The 10,516-nt window shown below is 42.2% G+C and overlaps 1 long non-coding RNA gene across 3 annotated transcripts; it reads right to left on the minus strand.

Annotated features, from left to right (window-relative positions):
* Positions 1-5,373: 5,373 nt before the first annotated feature.
* LOC120654817 lies at positions 5,374-8,372 on the minus strand. Of its 3 annotated transcripts, none has more exons than XR_005667185.1 (5): positions 8,292-8,372; positions 7,751-8,018; positions 6,310-6,394; positions 5,805-6,204; positions 5,374-5,615 (listed from the first exon to the last, which is right to left on the minus strand). It is a non-coding gene; the product is annotated as an uncharacterized LOC120654817 (long non-coding RNA). The 3 variants fall into 3 exon arrangements; XR_005667184.1 differs by having other exon boundaries at positions 5,532-5,932; positions 6,118-6,204; positions 8,292-8,371; XR_005667183.1 differs by having other exon boundaries at positions 5,532-6,204; positions 8,292-8,371.
* Positions 8,373-10,516: the final 2,144 nt, after the last annotated feature.

The raw sequence follows: 10,516 nt of genomic DNA on the forward strand, positions 1-10,516 counted from the left end.
ACTAGCTAGCTAGCCACCCTTGCACCGGTGAGCAACTAGTGCCGCATGCATAGTATGCATGACGCAGCTGATGCACGCATAGCCCTGCACGCAGCTGGTCCAATCTCTCGATCTAGCATTGCATTCTAGCTAGTTATTTGTCGCATAGATATGATCCAGTATACTAGATAGTAATTATGCATGTCAGAAGAATCACGTGTATATAGATAGATGGCACTATACACACATACATACACACCGGGACCGACGGATGCAGATCCTCTGGTGTGTGTATGGATATATGTATTTATGTGGCGCATGTAGGATTGAGCTTCAAGAGGCTCTCCTCTTCTTTTTCCTTCTCCCGTCTCCTCTTACCTCTTTCTTCCTCCTCAAATTTATAGAGGGACTTATGGGGTTTCCAATGGAGTTCCTAAGGGTAGAGAGCTGGAGCCCCCTGCACCCACACTGGCTCCGCTCCTGATTGCATCATTTTATTTCCAGCTGATGCTGGCATTGTTGAGCGCATCATTCTTTTTTTTCCTGGTGCTTGCACATATGTTCCCAGCCAATTAAATTGAGCTTGTTTGACAAGATACGTCAGCTGTAACACCCAAGAAAAACCGCGGACGGTCCGCTAGGGATCGGCGGACGGTCCACCAGAGTAACACCCAGATATTTAGCTGGATGTGAGCCCGGTCGTCATCTCCTCCTTCCTCATTCCCACTTCGACCAGAGACGAGCGGAGCTCGTCTGCTCGCACCGCCGTCGCCTCCTTCCGTCGATCTCCCTCCTCCGGCCACCATACTTCGATTCCTCGCGCGAGCACCTTCCTCAGCACCTCCTCCACCTTCCCCAACCCCAGCACAGCTTCTCCTGGCCGGAATCGCCCCCGCCACCGCCGGTCAACATTGGAGCCGCTTGAAGCTTTGCTCCACCGTCAATCCGCTTCTCCGGTTATCCTCCACTTGAACCGACCACGGGAATGGAATCGTGGTGAGTCACTTTGCCCCCCTGGCCTTTTTCCCCCTCCCATTGTGCGCCGCCGGCGCCGGTGAACCGCCACCGCTGTTCTTACTGCCGCCTGTCGGGTGGTCTGCAAAAGTGAATCGCGGACGGTCCGCCTAGGAGGGCCGGACAGTCCGCAGGTCAAGTTAGAAGTTGTCTAGAGAGGATGTTGTCTCTGGTGTTTTCGTAGGATTGAACTGCGGGCGGTCCGCTATTGGAGAGCGGACAGTCCGTTGTAGAGTTCGAACTTCGTCCAGAGACGTCGTTGTCTCTGGTGGATTGGCGTAGGTGTGTTGCGGACAGTCTGGTACTGAGGCGCGGACAGTCCGCCAACCAGTCTAGAAATTCATCCAGAGACGTTGTAGGTTCTGGCGAGTTGGCAGAGGTGTACTGCTGACAGTCCGCTACTGGATCGCGGACCGTCCGCCGTATAGTTGTAAGTTTATCCAGAGACGGGGGTAGGTCTGGTTGGTCGGCAAGTTTGAGTTGAGGACAGTCCGCTGCCTTATAGCGGACAGTCCGCCAACTAGTTCATTTTTGAGTATGGTTCTTTTGTAAGTAGGGAATTTTAGCTGCACTAATTTGTGTCATATGCATGTGCATTAATTGGCATTTCATATATATTCATACATATGCATTATTGCACCTCATTTAGGTGCGCTAGAGGTACACGTGTAGACGTGAAGCACGCGGTGTTGGAGTCGACCCACAAAATGGTGTTCAACGGATATCGCCAGAAGATGGAAGGACCCGCTGAAGCAACCAAAGACCCGGCCCAAGGTCGGAAGGGCCCAAAGCCTTAATAGCATTAACACTGACTTAGTGTTTCCCCAGGCAAGCCCCGGTGCATGTCCTATTATTTCAAATTATGACACCTATATATATCTCTATTACTTGTGCATTAGGTTTAGGAATTGTTTGGAACCCTAGTTGCATGATCCCTAGGTTTCCTTGAGTTTATACTAGTATGTATAGGACGATAGAAATGCTATGCTTAATAATTCTCGGTAGAAGCCGAGTGATTTCTTGTCACTCGCGAGATATAGGATATTTCGAAGTCGAGTAATTTCCGGTTACTCGCGAGAATTAGGATATATTTATATTCCAGTACATGAGATATTGAAGTTGATATGGAAATTGAAGACTGGACGGGAATGGTGATGATATATAGGTATGGCAGCAGGACAGGGTTCCTGGTTGTCTTAGTCCTGTCTGTGTCGATTAAGGACCGGCCGTTGTCGGCAGTGCTGATCGGGGATTGAATTGTACTAATCGCATGCCGGGAGTAGGAGGTAGTCGAAACCGATAAGCCTAGTACTGCCTTACTTCGAAAGTTCGTGACTCCATCTCACCTCCTGGGGTAGTCGAGTAGTTGCAGAGAAATGGGGGTGCATGTATTACTTTTAGTGGTCTCATGTTGAGCTCGGCTGACCATATGATGGTGGGGCGGTCCTGTAGTTCGAGGCGGGGAGGGGAAGGGTTGGTGCGTGTGATCCGGCGGGGCTTATACGTGCCATGTTGGTTAGGTCCACCTTGTAAGGTTAAATCGAATCAATTCGCCGTGTCTCGCAGTTATGAGGTACCTTCTGCACTCGCCTTCGTGCGAGACTTCTGGTGTGTTTCGGTCGGCCTGTGGGTTAGAAACAGACTGTCAAGTTACACTTAATTAAGCTAATGCGCCAAATGATGGCGGTTATGCTTAATTAAGCATTTTAACTTGGCGGGTCTGTCACATCAGCGAGGTCGCAGTGGCATTCAGTGCTCCTTGGAGCAACGCACCAAAGCTTATCTCGGTGGTTACACATCAATTCCATTTCTGCTAGTATAAGATTAGAGTCCGATTTTTTATGGTCCAGACCTTAGATTATCTAGGATAAAATTTGAGACACTTTAAACATGATGGTTATTGGTGACCGGAGGAGAGCTAGCAGTGCATAGGCATGTCATAATGGGATCGATATATACACCATCTTGGGCGGATTGGGGGAGGGGGGGGGGGCGCCCTAGGGGCTTAAGCCCCCTACCTCTTCAAGATCCATGGATACCCCTTTAAGCCCCCCCCTCCCCCACCACATTTTTGAGATGAAACAATGAAGAGAAAGAGAGGAGGAAGAAGAAGAGAAGGGGAGGAAGAAGAAAAGAGTGGACATAAACACCCTCTACATATTCAGGCTAGATTCGCCACTGTACACCATCGATATATGATTTCGTCGGCTTAACGATTTGTTAAGAGTACATATTCAGGCTAGATTCGCCCCTGTACACCATCGTGTACATCGATATATGATTTCGTCGGCTTAACGATTTGTTAAGAGTGTACTGTACTCCTTCCATCCTGAAATGTAAGATACTGGAGGGTTTAAAATTAGTACTCAAATGTAAAACATTTTAGGGTTCTTTGGATAAAAAGATATGCCAGTCTCTTTAGTTTTGATGCTAGTTTTGTAAAAAAATCAATTGCGGCGGGTCGGGAGAGTAAAAAAGAGATGTTAATCTTCTTAGTTTGGTGCAGTCATTGAAAATTAAACAATTAATTGAACGATGCACTGATGAGGAGGTACATGTGTTTTTTTTCTACCTCTATAATATGCAGTTAGTAGAATGTGCTATATTTCTGGATGGAGGGAGTATATAAGATGACCACGCACCGCCTTTATCCCAGAGGAATTAATCGACGACCAATCGATGCAGCGCCTGCATTGGCCCGAATGTGCTCGATCGACTGCAGCCGCAGGCCGCAGCTGATCATCTGACGGTGCATGCAGTGAATGGCCGGAGCAAAGAAATAAAGCTGCGCGCGGCAGCTCCAAACAAGCTGCTACCGGTCAAGATGCATGCGACGGGATCGAACAGGGGTAGCTATATATCTAGCGCTGACGGCGGCTGATCGATCAAATCTCATCGGCAGGGCCAGCGAATGAAGAACTCGATCTGCATGCGCGCTCAGAGCTTCTTCAATGCTAGCTTGAATTAATAATTGATCAGTTTGGCCGGCCGGGTCTGTTATTAACAATGATGCAATATATAGCTACCTATACCTATTTCTAACCGATGCATGTTTATTTATTACATATACTAGGTAATTTTATCGATGCGTTGCTACGAACAAAGTTGGTATAAGTATTAGATACGTATTAGGTGCTCACACGTTAATTTGTAGGGTCTACGTAATCGAGTCGTGGATGGAGAGGGTTAGTCTGACTCGCATACGGGATGGACTAATGCCCACTTGTTAATAATACGAGATGGACCAAACCAAACTAAACTAAATGTAGATAGAAACTTTACTCGCTTTAGAGATATACTAGCATAGTACTCGTGCGTTGCTACGGGTAATATAATAAGTCTATGTAATATTTACAAAGTAATATCATTAATTTTGTGCTTGTTCACTTCATGTACAGACCGTGTTATGATCATGTGAGGCATTGATTGTCTAGGATCTGATTGGGATTCTGATTGATTTATCCGGGTTCCGATTATGATTCCGATTGATTTGTCTGGATTCCAATTAATTAGGATTCCGATAATTGAAAGGCTAGTCCGACTCGCATATAGAATGGACTAAGACCCACCTGATAATGACACAAGTGGGACCAAACAAAAAATTTATGTGGAAACCTTACTTGCTTTAGAAATAGACTAGCATAGTGCCTGTGCGTTGCTACGGATAATATAATAAATCTATATAATATTACCAGCAAAATAATATCACCAACTTTGTACTCGTTCTCCGTGTGCAAGCCATGTCATGATCATGCGAGACATTGATTGTCTGGGATTCGATTGGGATTTGGATTGATTTCTCCGAGTTCCGATTGTGATTCTGATTGATTTGTTCAGGTTGCAATTAGGATTCAGATTGACGAAAGACTAGTCCAACTCGTATATGGGATGGATTAAGACCCACATGTCAATGATACAAGACGGACCAAACCAAAATTTAGGTGAAAACCTTACCCGCTTTAGTAATAGGTATAGATATAGATAGATAGGTATAGATATATTATATATCTGCTGTTGGGCTGCATGTGCGGGCCAGCATCACACATCTATATCTATATCTATACCTATACTTATTTCTAAAGTGAGTAAGATTTTCATCTAATTTTTAATTTGGTCCATTTGGTTTGATCCGTCTCGTATTATTGGCGGGCGGGCCTTAGTCAATTCTGTATACGAGTCGGACTAACTCCCTCCATCCACAACTCAATCACGTAGATCCCTACAAACTATAAAGATTCCTACAAACTATAAAGGTCCACAACTTTGCCCCGGCGAGGACTTTTTGTAGTTCATGAGGACTTTAGTTGCATACAATAATTTTTACTACCATGACACTATCATTTAAGTGGTATATTATTTGGATATCAAAATAGCTTTATGATATTTTTCTATATTTATTACTAAGTTCATGCCTGTGCGTTGCTACGGGAACTCAAGAAAATTCAACACAATAAGAGCGTGCATAGGGTATTGCTCTTGAGTAATTTCACATGCTTAGTGTTTTGAGACTACTAATTAAATATCCTTCTTCAGACTACTAAATTAACCGGAGTTGTATCACTCTTGGTATATAAATCAGCTTTGTTCGGTCAAGCACAGAGAAAATACTCCTATGTGTCCACCTGCACATTTAGCAACAGGATCCAAAATGGTATGCACAACGAATAGTTAGCATGGTGCATTCTGTTTCTGGACAAAGGTTCAAAGAATTCAGGCAGAAGTGTAATGTAATTTCCACGATGGATATGTTGGGCACTCTGAATTTGCACTGCATAAAGATGTGCAAACGATCAATGGCTTCTGTTCCATACCTGACAAACCCCATATGGCCATCAGCTCCTTGGCTCCCATCCTACCCTGCATGCGCCCATCCATGGGTGTCACTGCACTCTTCGCTACTATTCCATGCCATTAATTTGCAACTCAACAACAATCATATCTGATGAAGAAATTAGAACAGAATCAAAGATTATTAAACTCAGATGTAACAGAGGTAAAAAAATGTAGACAAAAGAAAGACTGAGATATTATGAGACAAACATAACATACTTCTGTTGTGGATCAAATATTATTGAAAAAAAATTCAGATCTCAACTAATAATTGAACTTTGTAGTCATTTTTACCAAAATTGTAACAGATTGATAATAGTCCATAGGTAGGTGAATCTGGCAATGCATCATCATTAAAGAAGAGAGGATAACCAGCTTTGCCTGAAATTCACATCATATTAACAAATCCATATTAGTAAACAGCCAAGAACATCATCTCATAGTGAGTGTGCGGCAATATGAACAAATAACCTATTTCTTTGACACCTTAAGTTGACTGGCTAAACCGATCGGAGTGCAGCCACACTCCTCGTAGCCAACACTTCGACGCCTGAGACTCGGTCATAGCAACCTGAGAATTGCAAATACAGTCATCGCTGTAGTAAAAACTTGGTAAAGAAATTATAGTCAATTCTGTAATAAAAACCTGAGAACTGAAGATATGGCATATCACCGGCTTAGTGAAAAACTATAACAACTGTTCTGTCAGCAACATTCAGAAAAGCTTGGCAGTTTTAACAGTTTTTTTTATTAGAAAGACTTGTTTCACATCTTCGAATTATTACTGCTTCAGTTCACATCCAAACTTGCTAAGCTCATCTTCCTACTTGAGATCACATCCCAATTTTCCTTTTAATAATGCTCCATTGACCAGGACAGAGGACTGGATTACTGACATTCAGATTCAGGCATACAAAGTGATTAAAACCTATCAATATTATAGAATGTCATTCCCAAGAATTAAAAAGTACAGCTAAGATATATCCTTAGGGCTTAGCTTAAGGATCCAACAACACTGAAGGCATTTATTTTTGTGCTACAACTTGTACACGTAGACCTAATGTTAACTTTTAGAAGAAACAGACATATTGATTAGCAAGCATCAGGTCTCAAAAACTCAGAGAAGCTGACAGCAATCAATACGGCAAAACAAAGATGCAGAGAGGACATTTGTCTCACTTATTGAGCTCAGTGGTTCTTCAACTTTCTAAAGGTCTGTCAAAAGAAATTGGAAGCAGTTACATCTCAAATTACAGGTCATGATCATAAACATCCTTTTATCCATGATTGGTGACTCGCTAGTTATGACCCAGCAGCAGACTCCTTGGAATGAATTTAGCCCACTATTCAGATAACCAAATTGTCTGAGTGGTTATTTTTTTTGGATTACAGTTTCCTATTGTTACTTAAGGATGTATGTTTATTCCCTTTTGATGCGACTGACCAGTTCAATAATGGAATTAGCTTTATCTTTTTTCTCTTGATTATCATCCAGATGAACACATGAACAATGAATGATGCACATGTATACAGATAACCAAATTAGATGTCTGAATAGCCAAATGACACCTCCTAGTTCAATAATAGAATTAGCTTTATTTTTCCTTCTCTTCATTAACATCCAGATTAGCGCATGAACAGTGAATGGACATGCAAACAATAATCCCAAAATTCTGAATCTAAGGCATTTTTCATGAACTGACAGCCATTTTTCGCGAACATGAACAATTTCACCGTTGTGGTAGTAGGTAGTTAGCAAGACCATCACACGTCAGAGCCAAATTAAACCAAAAGATGTGAAACATGTGAGCTCATCAGCAACAAATAAAAGTGGCTTCCTCTACCAAATCTAACTGACAACTATTAACCGATTTTCATCAGGCAAAGAACCTGACAACTATTAACCAATTTTCATTAGCCGGAATACCTGAACCTGACATCGTCGGAGACCTTGATCCTCTCGGACTTGAAGAAGCGGGAGAGGAGCACGGCTTGGGTAGCCGCTTCATCGCTGCGCTCGGCGGCGAGGCCGGTCGCGTGGATGAGTTGGCACAACTCGTCCCAGTCGCCTCGTCACGGAACCTGCAGTGCTCCACATGGCCGTTGCTCTTAGCAGCTTGTAGTCATGGTGGCCACAGCTGAACCTGGAAGCCTCTGAAGGGGCCCATCAATTAGATAATAAAATGTACTGAAACCTGAAATAGTAGAACAAAAAATATACAAATTAGACAAATTCGTAGATAGTGCTAGATCAGCAAAATCGATAAGACCAAATTTACTGCCAGCATGGTGGCTAGGAAACTCTAAACCCTACCAGACAAATATGCACATACATTTAAAAAATGTACTATATATTTTTTGCGACAGAAATATGCTCCATGCAACAAACATATACTTTCAATAAAATACTCCAATTTATTTGAGTCATTAGTGTTCAAACCAGATAACTTAAATGACTGTATGGATACCTGACTGCAGTGATACCCCTTTCAAAACTACGGGCTTCTCTTTTTCCCCTTGTTTCTTCTCTGCAGTACAAAATAACAATAATCAAACTCGAGAAAAAGAACCAGGAAGAACAAAAAAAAATCATAATTGACATCTATTGAAAAAAGAATCAAAACCAGGAAATAGGTAGCATCCTTCCGCATCCTTGAAAATTACTGAATTAATGTCACTTCGGTTAAAAATCATGCCAAAATTTTAACAATCCTAAACCAACGAGTGACATCCAAGATCTAAAGCGCAACGTCTAACATCAGATCCTAGTATTTGAACTCATGATCATTTAATTGAATTAATGCGGCGTACTTGTGCTATATTGTATATAGTGCATGCATTAGCTAGGGTTGTACAAGGGTGTAGGGTTTACGGTGCCTCCAACAGTGTATCTCACTAAGTCCTTGTTAGTTGTTTTGTTTTATAAGCTGGGGCTAGAGTAGTTTTTATATATATTGTACTCCTCTCGTCCAAAATTATTAGTTATCTTGATTTTTTAGATCCATAGTTTTCGCTATGTATCTAGATATATATATCATGTCAAGATAATTAGCAAATTCGATATATATATATGTACTACTACTACTACTAATAATAATTTGGGACATCGGAGTATTATAATAATCTGACATCGCCTTGTTTGCCGAGTGCCACCTACACACGGCAACCAAAGACTCAGCAAAGCCGAGTTTGACGAGTATTTTTATCGAGCACTCGGTAAAGACTTTGTCGAGTGTGATGATGGCTCTCGGTAAAAAGAAAAGTAAAGGACACGGTCACATAACGGTGACAACCCATTTGCCGAGTGCCGTAACGGGAAGTTTTTTTAAAATTTGCCGAGTGCGTCTAAAGACACTCGACAAATACTAACATGCACTCAGCAAACTCTAACGGCCAACACGGCGTCAGCACGACCGTGCACGTGCCCTTCTTTGCCGAGTGCTGCTTAGTAGGCATTCGGCAAAGAATTAGTTTACCGAGTGCCCTAGCTCCAGCGCTCAGTTTGCCTTTATCTTGCCGAGTGCTTTCTACATGGCACTTGGTACATAGGAGATTTGCCGAGTGCCCGGTATATTGCACTCGGCATATAAGCCGTTTCCGGTAGTGCATATACGGATTGTTACCTCATAATCAAGCTATAATCCTCTGATGCTACTATATATGTTCCAACTTGCGTGCACGCATTATTTGATGAGTTTAGATATCTATTTGCACGTGTTGCAAATTATGGGACTAAAGTGATATATATATATATATATATATATATATATATATATATATATATATATATATATATATATATATATATATATATATATATGACCATACAGTACGGTGGATACAATTTACTTTATCCTTTTTTACATGTGACATTATATATATATGTAAACTACTGGTATGTTCGTTTGGCTTTTTTGAACTAAAACATGATGTAGTTGGAGTATTCGAGAGGTTATCTTGTGCTCTCTCTCTTGTTGGCATGAACCATGTTACACTAGCACGTTAGCTTTACTGTTGAGAGCGTTCTTGTACGTAGCTTCGAAACCCTGGTTAATTCTGCCGGTACCAGCTGCCGCACGTACTAACAGTACACGCCATTAATCCCGTTGCATCAATGGCGCCGAAATTAATTTGCATATCCTTGCGTGATCTATGCCACGTTAAGGCCAGTCTCAATGTATAGTTTCATCACACGGTTATCTAGACAAAAAACTAGGTAAGCAAGCCGGATGGGTTTCATGGGAACGATGAAACTCCTCTCACATCCCATGAAACTCTCCCTTCTTTTTCCTCATAAATATCATGCCAAATCAGCAAAATTAAATACCATGAAACTCTTATGAAACTCCATTGAGACTGACCTAATGCCACTAGCTACTCCGCTGCTGGTGTATATATGGCGCCAACGATGTGGCCTCTAGATAAAGCAAGATCCCATATGGTAATGAGTGTGCATCCTCTATCATTAAGTGGCCTGTCTCTCTCATTTTGAAAATCAGGAACATGCATTAAAGGGGTGATGTGCTCGATCAATGCTTGGTTTGTTCCATGTGGAGTTATTTTGCTTCATACAAAATCTTAAGTGCAAGTTTTAGCAAGCCAGAGAGTGAGCAATCCTGGTAGCGGGGATGTAAACTCACCAGCTGAGACGAAGGCTGAGATAGCGAGACACTTGAGATTACCTCACATTGCA

This window comes from Panicum virgatum, chromosome 1N, assembly GCF_016808335.1.
Source record: "Panicum virgatum strain AP13 chromosome 1N, P.virgatum_v5, whole genome shotgun sequence".
NCBI classification, from domain to species: domain Eukaryota; kingdom Viridiplantae; phylum Streptophyta; class Magnoliopsida; order Poales; family Poaceae; genus Panicum; species Panicum virgatum.